Source organism: Microtus oregoni, unplaced genomic scaffold, assembly GCF_018167655.1.
Source record: "Microtus oregoni isolate MIOR12 unplaced genomic scaffold, Mior012 000061F_ref0000440, whole genome shotgun sequence".
NCBI classification, from domain to species: Eukaryota; Metazoa; Chordata; class Mammalia; order Rodentia; family Cricetidae; genus Microtus; species Microtus oregoni.
This window is the reverse complement of record NW_024543871.1, coordinates 2,081,246-2,094,212: the sequence shown is the minus strand read 5'-3', so window position 1 is coordinate 2,094,212 and position 12,967 is coordinate 2,081,246.

The window sequence follows — 12,967 nt, the reverse complement described above, 5'->3', positions numbered from 1 at the left end:
GGCATCACAGAGGGGAGTGAGAGGTGAAGAGGAGGAGAATATGAGGGAATGAGGAGGGTATAGTTGAGTTGAGGAAGCAAAAAAAGAGGTATATTGACAATGAAAGTCATTATGGAGTTAGGCAGAAATCTGGCGCTAGGGAGGCTACCAGAAATCCACAAGGATTACCTAGCAATACTGAAGAGGGTTCCTGAACTGGCCTTCCCCTGTAATCAGATTAATGATCATAGAACTTTCTTCCAGTAACTGATGAAAGCAGATACAGAGATTCACAGCTAAGTATTGGGCCGAGCCCCTGAAGTCCAGTCAAAGAGAGGGAGCAGAAATTATAATGAACAAAGGGGTCAAGATCAGAGACAGTTGGCCTGAGCTAGTGGGAGCTCACTGACTCTAGACTGATAGCTAGGGATCCTGAAGAGGACCAAACTAGACCCTCTGAATGTGGGTGACAGTTCTGTGGCTTTGGTAGTTTGTGGGCCAGGATTTATCTCTAGTGCATGAACTGGAATTTTGGAATCCATTCCCTATGGAAGGATACCTTACTCAACCTCGATACAGGGGTGAGGGGTTGTTCCTGCCTCTACTTGATATGTCAGACTTTATTGACTCCCCATGGGAAGCCTTACCTTTTCTGAGGAGTAGATGGGAGGCTGGGTGGGGGAAAGGTGGGAAGAGTAGGAGGGGAAGGAGGGGGAACCGTGGTCCATATGTAAAATGAAAAAAAAACTTTCAAATAAAAAAAAATTTAAAAGATCAAACAACAACAAAAAAAAAACACATTTTTTTTCAAAAACTTTTGGAGTCCAAGAAAATCTAAGATGAAAACATCGGTGGGTTGACTGTCTCCTTGCCAGATGGAGCCTTGTTTCTCCAGCCTAAAGGAACAGCACCACAGCCTCACATAACAGAAAGAACTAAGAGGCAAAAGAGGCAGGGAGGATTAATCCAGTTATCATAAGCTTTTTTTTTAAGGCATCCATATATTCTATGAAAGTGAAATCCTCATGATTTAGTCACTTCCCAGCCAATTCCACATCTTAATACCACTCCAATGGGCTTCGAGAACACTCAGACTATAGCAGAAAGAGAATCAGAAGGAGTTTGAAGTTAAGAACATACATTATACTGGAAATACTAGCCTTCTTTGTCCTTCCTTTGTTTCGCCCCTCCTTTTCTGTCCTCTGTTCCTAGCAATAGCTGGAGAAACAGCAGAAGAACATAACAAAATGGGATGGCTTTACAATTTGCTCCCTATACCGCTGTTCTGGACTCAGTTCTCAAATCAATGGTCTGCCCGCATGCTTCCTTCATAAATCCCCCCAAATCCACTTAATGCAGTTAAGAATCTCCAGCCGAGGTTCTATCAGAACTCTCTGCGGAAAGAAGATACCAACGGAAAATGAAACTGCACGTCTGGCCCCATGAAGAGTGAACTATTTAGATAACATATTGGACATTTCAAATACCTTCCCATTTTCTGCTGAGGCAGCTGACTTGCTGAGAACATGTTCTTTGAGAAGCAAAAAGTTAAGTGCTCTATTCCAAATGCTCAGTGGGGCAGTGAGCTTGACAGAACATCAACTCGAGGCAGCCAATTAATATAGTTTTTTACCATGACAACCAGTGCATCTTTCGAAAAAATCAGTGGGGTTCATGCACGCAAGAGGGAGACAGAAAAAGCGTTAGAGAATGTGTTGACTTTGAAAGACTCCTTTTTGAAATGAGCCTGTATTATTAGTTCCCTCAAAATGTCTAGAAAAGGGAAAATGATTCCTGTCAATGGCATGACATTCGTTTAGCTCACGCATGCATAGTTTCTGGATCGTGGAAAGCTTCAGAGAATGCAGGAATTTTAGAAAGTACCACAATTTATGTACACTGTTGGTAAATAAGCTGGATCAGGGGCCTATGCCAAAACTGATCCAAACACATCTCAGCAAATATCGCTCAAATGAAGTGATGCAGATGCTACTGAAATTTTCACCTGCAGATTAAAAAGGGGTTTTTTTTTTCTTTTCCACTCACCAGTCAACAAATTTGCAGCTTTGTTATAGAGATTCCTGTACTTCAAATATTCATTCTGTCTTCCTCCATGCCAATCCTAAAGGACTCATGTTCTTATTTCTCTATGAAGCCTGCTTTCCAAGAATCCTTTTTTTTTCCAGAATTCTTATTAGAGTGCTCTTAATCTACAGATGAACATTTGGTTCCACACTCTTTAAAAAAATAACATTTGACATGTTCATTTCATTTTCCCAATGTGACCACACTATATTGACTTACAGTAGATAACTAATACAAATCTGTATATCACTTAATAACCTGATGAGTTCATTGTATTGGATGTTGACTATATCACCTTGAATATAATGCCTTTACTATTGTATCAGCCTATAAAACTGTTCACCATTGCAAACAGAGGGAAGAGGATAAGAAAAAGGGGGATAAGAACTAGTTTCCATCTTGTGGATTTCCTCTCTACATATTGCTAAGATGATTTTTTAAAAAGATGTGCTATCATTTTCAGTCTCATATTGGCAGATATCACAGCTTATTCCAGAAATAGTCTCCCACTGTACCTTAACTTAATCCTTCCTACAAATTTTAGGTAATTTTGTCTGATTCTTTTCATGTTTCTTCATACAGAAAGATACCTGGGAGCAATTTCATTCATTTATATTTAGGTGATTTCTAATGTTGGCTTTATAACCAGTCATTCTAAAATATAGTGGCTTAATTCCAAAAGAATATTGTTTAAATATTCTTTATTTGAAGAATTTTATTCATGTAAAAATGAAATATGCTCAAACAATATTTTCACCCCTCCAACTCCCCCAGATTCCTTATATCCCTGTTGACAGTTCAGGCTAATAATAATTTCATGGTTTTTTTTTAAATTATCCATTAATTCCACTTAGTGTTGGCCATATATGTACATGGGTGTGAAGCCATCTGTAGGTAGAATTTCTCTGTCTCAGAAGCCACTCCCAAATAACCACAAAGAAGCTTAATAGTAATTATAAACGCTTGGCTGATAGCTCAGGCTTATTATTAACTAGATCTTATAATTTAAATTAACCCATTTATATTAATCTACATTTATAACACATAGTGTTAACTTTCTTTCATCTTGTACTCCCTGTTTTCTCTCTGTGTCTCACTCGTGACTCCTCTGGCTCCAACACTCTTCTTCCGAGTATCCTGAGCCTGGCTTTCCCACCTAAATTTATCCTGTCCAGCTATTGGCCACTCAGCTTCTTTATTAACCAATCATAGTATAATTTACACAATTTACAGAAGGATTATTCCACTTCAGTTATCCACTAGAGTATGGAGTCTTACCATGGCAATGGTAGGATTGCCTCAAAAAAGAGTAATTCTCTGTCCCCAAGTAACTATTAAGTGTCAATAGCTCCACAGTAAGGGGCTGGGGCTTAAGATCGTTTAAACAATCTATGCTGAGATTTTGGCTGCCTTAATCTTGTGTGGGTCCTATGCAGGTAACCATAGACCAGATGTATTGATAAGCCAACCTTATCTAGATAATTCCTTAATTATTCCTCTCTTCCCAGGTGATTTAAAGTTGTGCCAAATTGATGTTTAAAGCTAACATAGAATCACTTATGGTCACCTAGTGGCCTGGCTGAGTTTTGTGAACTAGCATGGTTTTACATTTCTGATGATTGATTTTTGACTGTTGTCTGGGCCATGTATTTTAAGTGGGCTATTCTGGGCTTCTTCACATAACATCTAGGTCCCAAAATAAGTAGCTACAATACCCAGTTTCCAGCTACTGAATAGGTTATATTTGTTGATGTTCTAGTGACCTCAGCAAATAACATGGCAAAATCTTGAAATAATTTGGAAGAGAACCAACAAAGAAAAATAATAATAGATGTGATTCACTAACCATGCACCATTACTGAAACAATTTATCATAGGTAGTAAATCTTGTGGTAGGGGCACTTAAGATCATGAGGGAAATGGTCAATAAATATTTTGATATTTTAACAACAGGTATGTTATCAAAGGATAGAAATAAGTAAAGGTGCATATAACTTATATTTAAATACTGGCTGAAAGACTGCTTATTCTAGGAATGAGTAATGCAATCTTGGACTGCTAATAGTAAAGAATAATATAATATGGAGAAAGCCTTTCTCATTTGAGAAATGACACTCTTTAGAGAAGTGTTCTCATCAAAAGTACCACTTGCAGTGTTTGGTGGGAGTTTTTAAAAATATTTTTCTTTATTCAGCAGACATTTGGTGAAGGCCTACTATATTACTGACAAGAGATATGAGAATTCAAGCTAAGAAAGGAGACACTAATTCTTCCAAGTTGCAGAATGCAAAACCAACTCACAAAATTAGTATCAGTTGTAGTTCTATATAGTAACAATGAGAAATCTATATTAAAATGGAATTAAGAAAGCAGTGTTATTTATAATAGAATAATCAAGAATAGAATATTTAGTAATAGACTTAACCAAAGATATAAAAAGTCTTGTATGCATGATGTGGGAGTCCCCTCTGTGTGTTGTGATTACCATTAATGAATAAAGAAACTGCCTTGGCCTGTTGATAGGGGAGAACTTAGTTATGTGGGCAAGACAAAACTGGGAGAAAGAAGGGCAGAGTCAGGGGGACTCTATGGAGCTGCTGCCAGAGTTAGACATGCCGAATCTTTGCCGGTAAGTCACTGCCACGTGGCAATACATAGATTAATAGAAATGGGTAAAATTAATATAAGAGTTAGCTAATAAGAAGTTAGAACTAATGGGCCAAGCAGTGTTTTAATTAATACAGTTTCTGTGTGTTTATTTCAGGGCTAAGCAGCTGGGCGCCTGGGACAAACAAGCAGTTCACTCCTCTCCCTCCTACATATGCAGGCTGGAGAGATGATTCAGAGGTTAAGAGCACTGACTCTTCTTCCAGAGGTCCTGAACTCAATTCCCAGCAACCACATGGTGGCTCACAACCATTTCAAGTGAGACCTGGTACCCTCTTCTGGCCTGCAGGAATACATGCAGCATAGAACACTGTATACATAATTAAATTAATAAAAAAATTTCTGTATATTATAAATTCAAATTGTTGCTGAACAAAATTAAAGAAGGCACATATTAATGGAATGGCATCTTGTACTCATAAAGTAGAATCTTTAGCATTGGTAAGATGTAATACTCCTCAAAGCAACCAAAAGATTCAGTTAAATCCCTGTCAACACTCCATGGTATTCTTTGGAAAAAGCAGGAAAATACGGCTTAGATTAATTCTATTTCCCATTCTCTTCTTCCTCCCCTTCTTTTCCTTGGTCCGTTCCTCCTCCTTTATCATTTATTTTCCATTTCATCCTCCACCTTTTATTTTGCATTTTTACCTGCCTGGGCAGGTCTTGAATATGCAATCTTTTTGTTTTAGGCTCCTTGAGTATCTTGGAGAATAGCTTGTATCTTAAGATTCCTTTGAAATATCAAGGGACCTTGAATTGCTGACACTGAGCGCATGCATGACAGTATGGGAGTGGCATGAACAGACTATAAGAACAATGGAAGAGAGCATCCAGCCCAAACATAAACCCTAACATATATTGCCAATTTGGTTTTGAAAAGGGTCAAGACCATTTCGTGAGCACTTCCAGAAACTCTTCCAGGAAATCATCTCTTTGACACACTTGGTACTGTTGTTTTTGTGGCCTACTACATGTTTTATTGTCACATGAAAATGATGAGGCCAAACTCTGTTGCAAATATTAAGTGCCTTTCCCGAGCACAACCCAAGGACAAACATCATAAGGTGTAATAAGATGCAGCAACAGGGCTGAATCCATAGGCCCATCCTCCACCACTGTTGAATGGAAGGAGGTGCAAGGAAGAAAAGGTCCAAGCCAGAAAACGGAAGCTAATATAAAATCTATCTAGGTGACGAGTTACTAGGCTTTGGGAAAGACATCAAGAGATTTGAGGATGTGCTTTCCAGGAGAAGGAAACTGTAGTTGCTGGTACACTGGTTTGTGAAGCTGAAGTAAAAGGATGCCAAAATTCTGCAAATAATTAATGAACCTGGATGGTATCCCGGTCCTGTGCCATTGATGTTATCCCCATTCATGGTTATGGAAGCTGTGAATGAAGCATTTCATTCAGGGTCCCAAGATATGTAGAGCTCAGGCTTTGGGATTTAGCTTCCTATTAGACAAAGCTGGCACTGCCCATCCCATTTTCTTTTTCTTATGCTGCTTCTTTCTTTGCCATCTACTCTCTTCTTCCTCTGAAGTTACAATCTAGAGGTCTCCTAGAAAGTGCTTGGTAGTCAGTAAGAGGGGGAAACTGTTCTGAGGCCCAAGTACAAATGACAAGTATCATCCCAAGATTCCATGTCATCAGAAAGACCCCAGCTTCCTACACTGGCATACTGCAGACTCAGGGTCTCTGTCTCTTCATCTACACTGCCAAATCCACAAACAGTCAAGTAATCAACTTATATAAACACACAAAATAAGGCATATGACACCTTTTCAGGAAAATAATCGGTGCCTGAGCTAACCACGGTGGGAAATAGGGAAGGGTCACTACCCTTCTTCCTGACAGATTCCCTGGATGCCCTAGAGCTAGAGTTATAGGTGGTTGTGAGCTTTCTTTTCTCTGGGAGCTGAACTCTGGTCATCTATTAGAGCAGCAAGGACTCTTGATCACTGAACCATCTATCTATCCAGTCCCCCATTGTGTGTTTTTAGCAAAACTTTTATGTAACTGATTTAAAGACACCCATCTTTGCACTTACTCAAAAGAAACCTCTTTCAAAAATCTAATGATTCACAGAGATTCCCAAGAGAAAAAAAACATGAAATGATTCAAAGACATTTGCAGCCAGGCACTGGGCTGAGCTCTAGGAGTCCCCCTGAGGAAGGGAGAAGGGATTGTGTGAGCCAGGGGGTTCAAGGTCATGATGGAGGAACCACAGGCACAGCTGATCTAAGCTCGTGGGACCACATGGGCTCTGAACCAACAGTTAGGGAGCTTGCATGGACCCGACCTAGGCCCTCTGCATGTGTGTGACAATTGTGTAGCTTGCTCTGTTTGTAAGGTTCCTAGTTATGAGATCAATACCTGTCCCTGGTGCTTAGCTGACTTTTTGGAACCTATCCCCCATGATGGATTACCTTACCCAGCCTTTATACAGGGAGAAGAGCTTGGTCCTCCCTCAACTTGATGTGCCCTGCTATGTTCAAGTCCATGAAAGAGCTGCACCTTTCTGGATGGAGACCGAGGAACAGTGGGTAGAAGGGAAGGGGGATAGATGGGAGTCAGGGAGGGGGAGAGGTTGAGAGGACAGTAAGGAGGGGAAACTGTGATCAGTACGTAAAATAAATGAAAATGTTAATTTAAAAAGAGAAGAAAAAAATCAAATGATTCCCTATTCAATAACTGTAAACAGATTTAGCCATTCATTTTATATCTATATTGTGTGTATAGTGTAAATATATATGACTACTGATCCCAAAAATTCCAAGAGCAGGGAAAACCCTGGGGAATCTGTCAGGAAGAGGGGTACTGCACCTCCCCTACTTCCAACCTTGGATAACTCAGATACCTATTCTTTTGTTGAAAATGTGTCACATGCTATATGTCATGGGACAAATATTATTTGAAATATTGCCTGAATATTTATGTATTTACCTTCAGTCCAACAGGAGTAAGGGACCACATCAACACCCTCAGTGATAAGAGCTGATGTAAATATTACACATGAAATTTAACAGAAAGTATAAAAAATCTGAGGTAATTATTATCATTATTATTATTATTTTGGCTTTTCAAGACACAATTTCTCTGTGTAAGAATCCTAGATGTCCTTAACCTAGCTCTTTTTTCATTTTTGGTTTTTTTCAAGACAGGGCTTCTCCATAGCTTTGGTGCCTGTCCTGGAACTAGCTCTTGAAGCCCAGGCTGGCCTAGAACTCACAGAGATCTACCTGCCTCAGTCTCCTGAGTGCTGGATTAAAGTGTGTCTCACTATTGCCCAGCGATGTAATTACTTCTTAAACAGATCATTTTTCTTTTGTGGGAGTATATCTTTTGTTTGCTTTTCGACAGTGTCATTAGCTAGAATTCTATTCAAACCCAGTAATAAAACCTTGATGTTGTACTTGAAAAGCAATGTCTGGCTAGCATTCAGTGTGCTAACAGGCACTCCTGAACTAGCAGCCACTAAAGCTGACCATATACACCTAGTTCTAAACCCATTCTCTGAGCCGCTAGATCTGGGTGGCGGGGGAGGGTCACAGAAATTTTTTCAGGTTCACTCGAGCATTCTGGAGTCAAGCGTGTGCCTCTCTCCCATGCTCCATTCCAAATGATCTTGCACTTCCACACAATCCACCCGTCATCTCCTCCCTACGACCTAGAAGGAACGGGCAGCATGTGGACACGCATTAAAGCTCATTCTGGAAGCATGCCCTAGGAGCAATATTTAACTCCATGCTACCTTTTCACAACCCCATCAGTCTCCCTCAGGTCCTGCTCATTTGGGCCACACCCATCCTTTGTGAGCTAAAACAGACAGCACCTACCTCAGCAAGTGGGCAGAAGGGCCAGCGCATTCAGTCAGGGAAGCAGTGAGTGGCAGGCGCGCCTGTCCTCAGCTCCTTCCTGCAAGCGAGAGCTTGGACATTGTGCATGAGGACCTGGGAGAACTGGGGAGCATGCGCGGACCTGTGCATTGACGCATTGACGTCACCCTTTTCTCCCATACTCTCATTGTTTGGTCCGTAGCAGTGCTGAGATTCTAGACCTCGAGGTCAGTCATTCCCGGGACCCTAGTTCTGCTTGAGGTCCACAGTTGTAGTTATGGCCAACAAGTTTTATTATGAGCGTAAATGTTTTAGTCCGAATGATTATGAAGAGGAAATAGTTTGTGAGGACGGAGTTGTGGCCTCCACATCAGCTGCGGCCATGGAGGCAGATGGTGGCCATAGCCACCCGGATTCTTCTTTGGAGCTTGACCTGGAAGAACTGAACACCTCAGAGGCTGGTGTGGCAAGGATTCGTCGGAGGCAACGGGCTCATCAAAACCACTTCCGTTTCACAAAGTTCCAGATCAGGGAAATGGAAAGGTTCTTTAACATATCCCAGTACCCAAATTTGGCAGCCAGGTATGTGGTTTGGCCCAAGAGCTCCCCAACATCCCTGGCTTCTGGCTCATGTTGAGGTGTCCTTTTGTTCTTCCAGGCCCTGTATTCCCTGTTGCTCATCTCCAAGTCACAGGGGTCTTCTCCTTTGATGGTGGGCACAGGAGGATGCCCCGTGTGGGGCCCGAGCTCAGTACCAACATGTAGTGCTGACATGAAGCAAATGTCCATAGTCAACACCTCTCATTCCGGGTCATATTTTAATTTCTGTGAAATATAGAGACCAGAATTTGTGGGCCCAAACAGCTTACTACCATCAAGTTCAAGAGTGTTAGGGGTTTATAGTTTGTTGGGTGACCTCCTCATCTTTTCAGGGACTGTGTACCTAGCCATCAACTCCTTTTGGTTTCTCTTTCCCCTACGCTAGTGCTGTCTTTTTGTTCTGTTTTTTGTTTTGTTTAGTTTTCTTTGTCTTTTTTGGTTCGGGGGGGGGGGGGTTCGAGACATGGTTTCTCTCTAGATTTTGGAGCCTATCCTGGAACTAGCTCTTGTAGACCAGTCTGGTCTCAAACTCATAGAGATCTGCTGCCTCTTCCTCCCTGGTGCTGGGATTAAAGGCATGTGCCACCACCACCTGGCCCCTAGTACTGTTTTTAAATTAGCATACTTTGCTCAGCAGAGACTTTGACATTTATTTTTAATTTTTGATACTTTGTTAAAATTATTTGTCTCTATCATTTAGAAACTTTTGCAGGAGATGAATTCATTTCAAAAGTAAGACTGCCTCTGAGAATGAATGTTAATGCCAAGTGTGAGAAAGGACAGTGATATTTTAAAAGGCATAGAATTCATGTATGACGTTCTTTTGCATGTAAAACCCTGCATGATAAACATCCATGGTTGTCTTTACACAGGAAAGAACTCGCAAGACTTCTGAAAGTGCCTGAAGTGAGACTGAAGGTCAGTGAATCCAAACAAAGCAATTGGACAGACAATCTATAGCCTTCCTTAGGTATTAGCTAGCCTTGTCCTAGGCACTTTTCAATGAATCGATTTCATTTCCTTTTTTCCCTGTTTGAATGCTGGTTTTTTGGCACAGGCTTTCTCTGTGTAACACTGGCTGTCCTTGAATTCAGGGTTCTCTTACCTCCACCCGCCCCAGTGCTGAGATTACAGCACTTGACAAACTGAGCTGTCTTTAACTCTATTTTAACCTTAATTGAAACAGCTCTACATAAAAGGGACATCATCTCTAGGTGGACAACATTCATAGCACATGGTTTTCATTGTGATGCAACTTTGGACCCCCAGCTGGCCACACACTTAGCCTCCTATGGAAATACTCCTTGCCCCATTAACTCTTTAATTGTCCCCGTCTTTCTATTTTGTGTCTGGAATATCAGGGTTAAAAGTGCTACACTGTATAAAGAAAAAAATGATCATAACTTGGGACGATGGTAATTAATAGTGACAACCCTTAATGTTAATTTTTCTGGGATTCTGTGTTGTATCTAGTCAAACACATTGCCAAATAGTTATATTAGGGTTGATAGGAGGCATGGAGTGATAGGTATGGAAGAACAACACTTAAAATACAAAGATTAATATTGTTCAGGGCAGGATTCTGGAAATCTCGCTGAAGCAGAGATAGTATTCTTCATCCTGATGCTGGAGAACTTTGTGCAACATGAAAGAATATGCTGGTCAGATTTACCATGGGTGGAAGTCCCCACTGAAGTGTATATACTGCTGGAAAAAGACAAAATCATGGCCCTGTTTGCAGAGGTTGACACACAGCCGGGGCTTGCTTTTGTGAGCTGAGTAGGAAGTTCCATGTTAGGTGCCTTAAAGTGATGTCTCTCCCTCGGCTCTGGGGGTGGAAGCCAATGCTAAAACAATCTTGTCTCCCTCTGATTTTAGATGTGGTTTGCCAAACGGAGAGCGAAAGACAGGAAGGAAAAACGCGTACTGATAGAGACAACACCTCCTATTGAAGACATCATCATGCTGTGGGACACTGAGGAAGATTATTCATAGAATGGCATCATCCTTCGTTCAGGAGCCAAATGGCTAATTGGTAACCCATGTGCCCATTGCCAAAATTAACTAAAATTGAACACTCATATTAACAATAAACACATAACCTCCACATGCTTTCTGGTATTTTGTAGGATAGGATGTACACTTTTCAGGAAATTCCATTTAAACAGAATGACAAAGTCTAGTTCCATAGATTAGCATTTTAAGTCATGAGTGTTGCTTGCAAGATGAATATTCCCAATACATGGTGATTGGAAGACAGTGGATCACATAAGCCTTCTTGATTCAGGCTTAGTAGATCCTCTGAGCAAGTGATTCAGAAGTAATCCTGCAAACAAGAAATCTAAGGAGAAGGTGGCACAGACGATATTGATGGTGATGAAAACTTTTATTTGGGGCATTGTACCAATACTTTTTTATTCTTAAAGAAATTAGATTTTTTTCATACCTGATTATGGTTTCCCTTCCCCCTAATTCTCCCAGTTCCTCCCCCACTTACTCTCACATCTGGATACATTCCCCTTTCTGTCCCTCAGCTCAGGTGGGTGGAAGCTGCCCACAGGCCTTCCTGGACCTGCTGAAGACATTCATGGGCAGGAGAGTGTCACTGCAATGAGCAAATGTGTGGTGGAGAAATTGGAAGGAATGAATCAGAACAGTTCATGTGCTGTAGAAAGAGGCAGAACAGAAGGAGCAAAGAGGGTGAGGAGCAGGCTGCTGTGGGCGACCTGCTAAACACCCAGGGTCAAGGTGGTACCCAGACCCAGCCATTGTGATATCGGGGACTGAGATGCTGCTGAAGGCCATGTCTGGGAGAGTGGCCAGGCTCTCTGTGTTGATGTCCATAGCTCCTTCTATCACTGACAGCCATGCATATGCCTGGCATCTGGGTTACCACCTGGGGATGTGTTGGTGTCCCTGGGTCATGCTGCTGCTGGAACCATGCCAATCTGAGTACCTATGCTACCACCTAGGGTCTTGGTGGCGTCCATGTGTTCCTGCTGCCAAGGACCATTCTGGGGCCATGTCAGAACTGCAGCCAGGGACTGTGTTGAGGTCCATGTCCTGAGTTGTCACCAAAGGCCACAGGGATGCTCAGGGCCTGTGCTGCAATCTGGGACCTTGTTGGTGTGCAAGCTTCCAGAGCCATGCTGATCTGAGTAACCTGTGCTGCCACCCAGGGCCTTGGTGTCATACAGGTCCAAGTAGCTGCTTAGTGCCATGTGTGTGTCTGTGTCCCTATGGCAGGCAGGGTCTGAGTTGATATCCATGGCTCCTGTTACCACCAAGGGCCATGAAGTTGTCTGGGGTCTGGTCTGCCACCTGAGGCCATGATGGTTTCCCAGAGTGAAGCTGCTGCCAGCGACTGATCTGAGTGACATGTGTCACCACCTGGGGCTCTGGTGATGTCAAGGTCTAAGCTGCAGCCTAGGGATATCTCTGGGTCCGTAATCTTACAGCAGCCAGGGTCTGAGTCAATGCCCATGGCTTCTGTTGCCACCAAGGGTCGTGCTGATGCCTAGGGTCTGGTTAGCTAACTCAAACCATGTTGGCGTCTGAGAGCCCTGCTGCTGCTGGGGCCTTACTGATCTGGGTGACCTGAGCTGCCACAGGTGCCATGGTGACATCTGAGCCAGAGACAATGCAGAAGGCCATGTCTGGATCCATGGACCTGCTGCATCTGGGCTCTGTCATGATGTCTTTGGTCTATGCTACCACAGAAGATCATGCATGATGAAAGCCAAGGGCCATGCTGAGCCCGGCCTGCCCTTCACTAGCCCTGGCAAACTTGACCCTG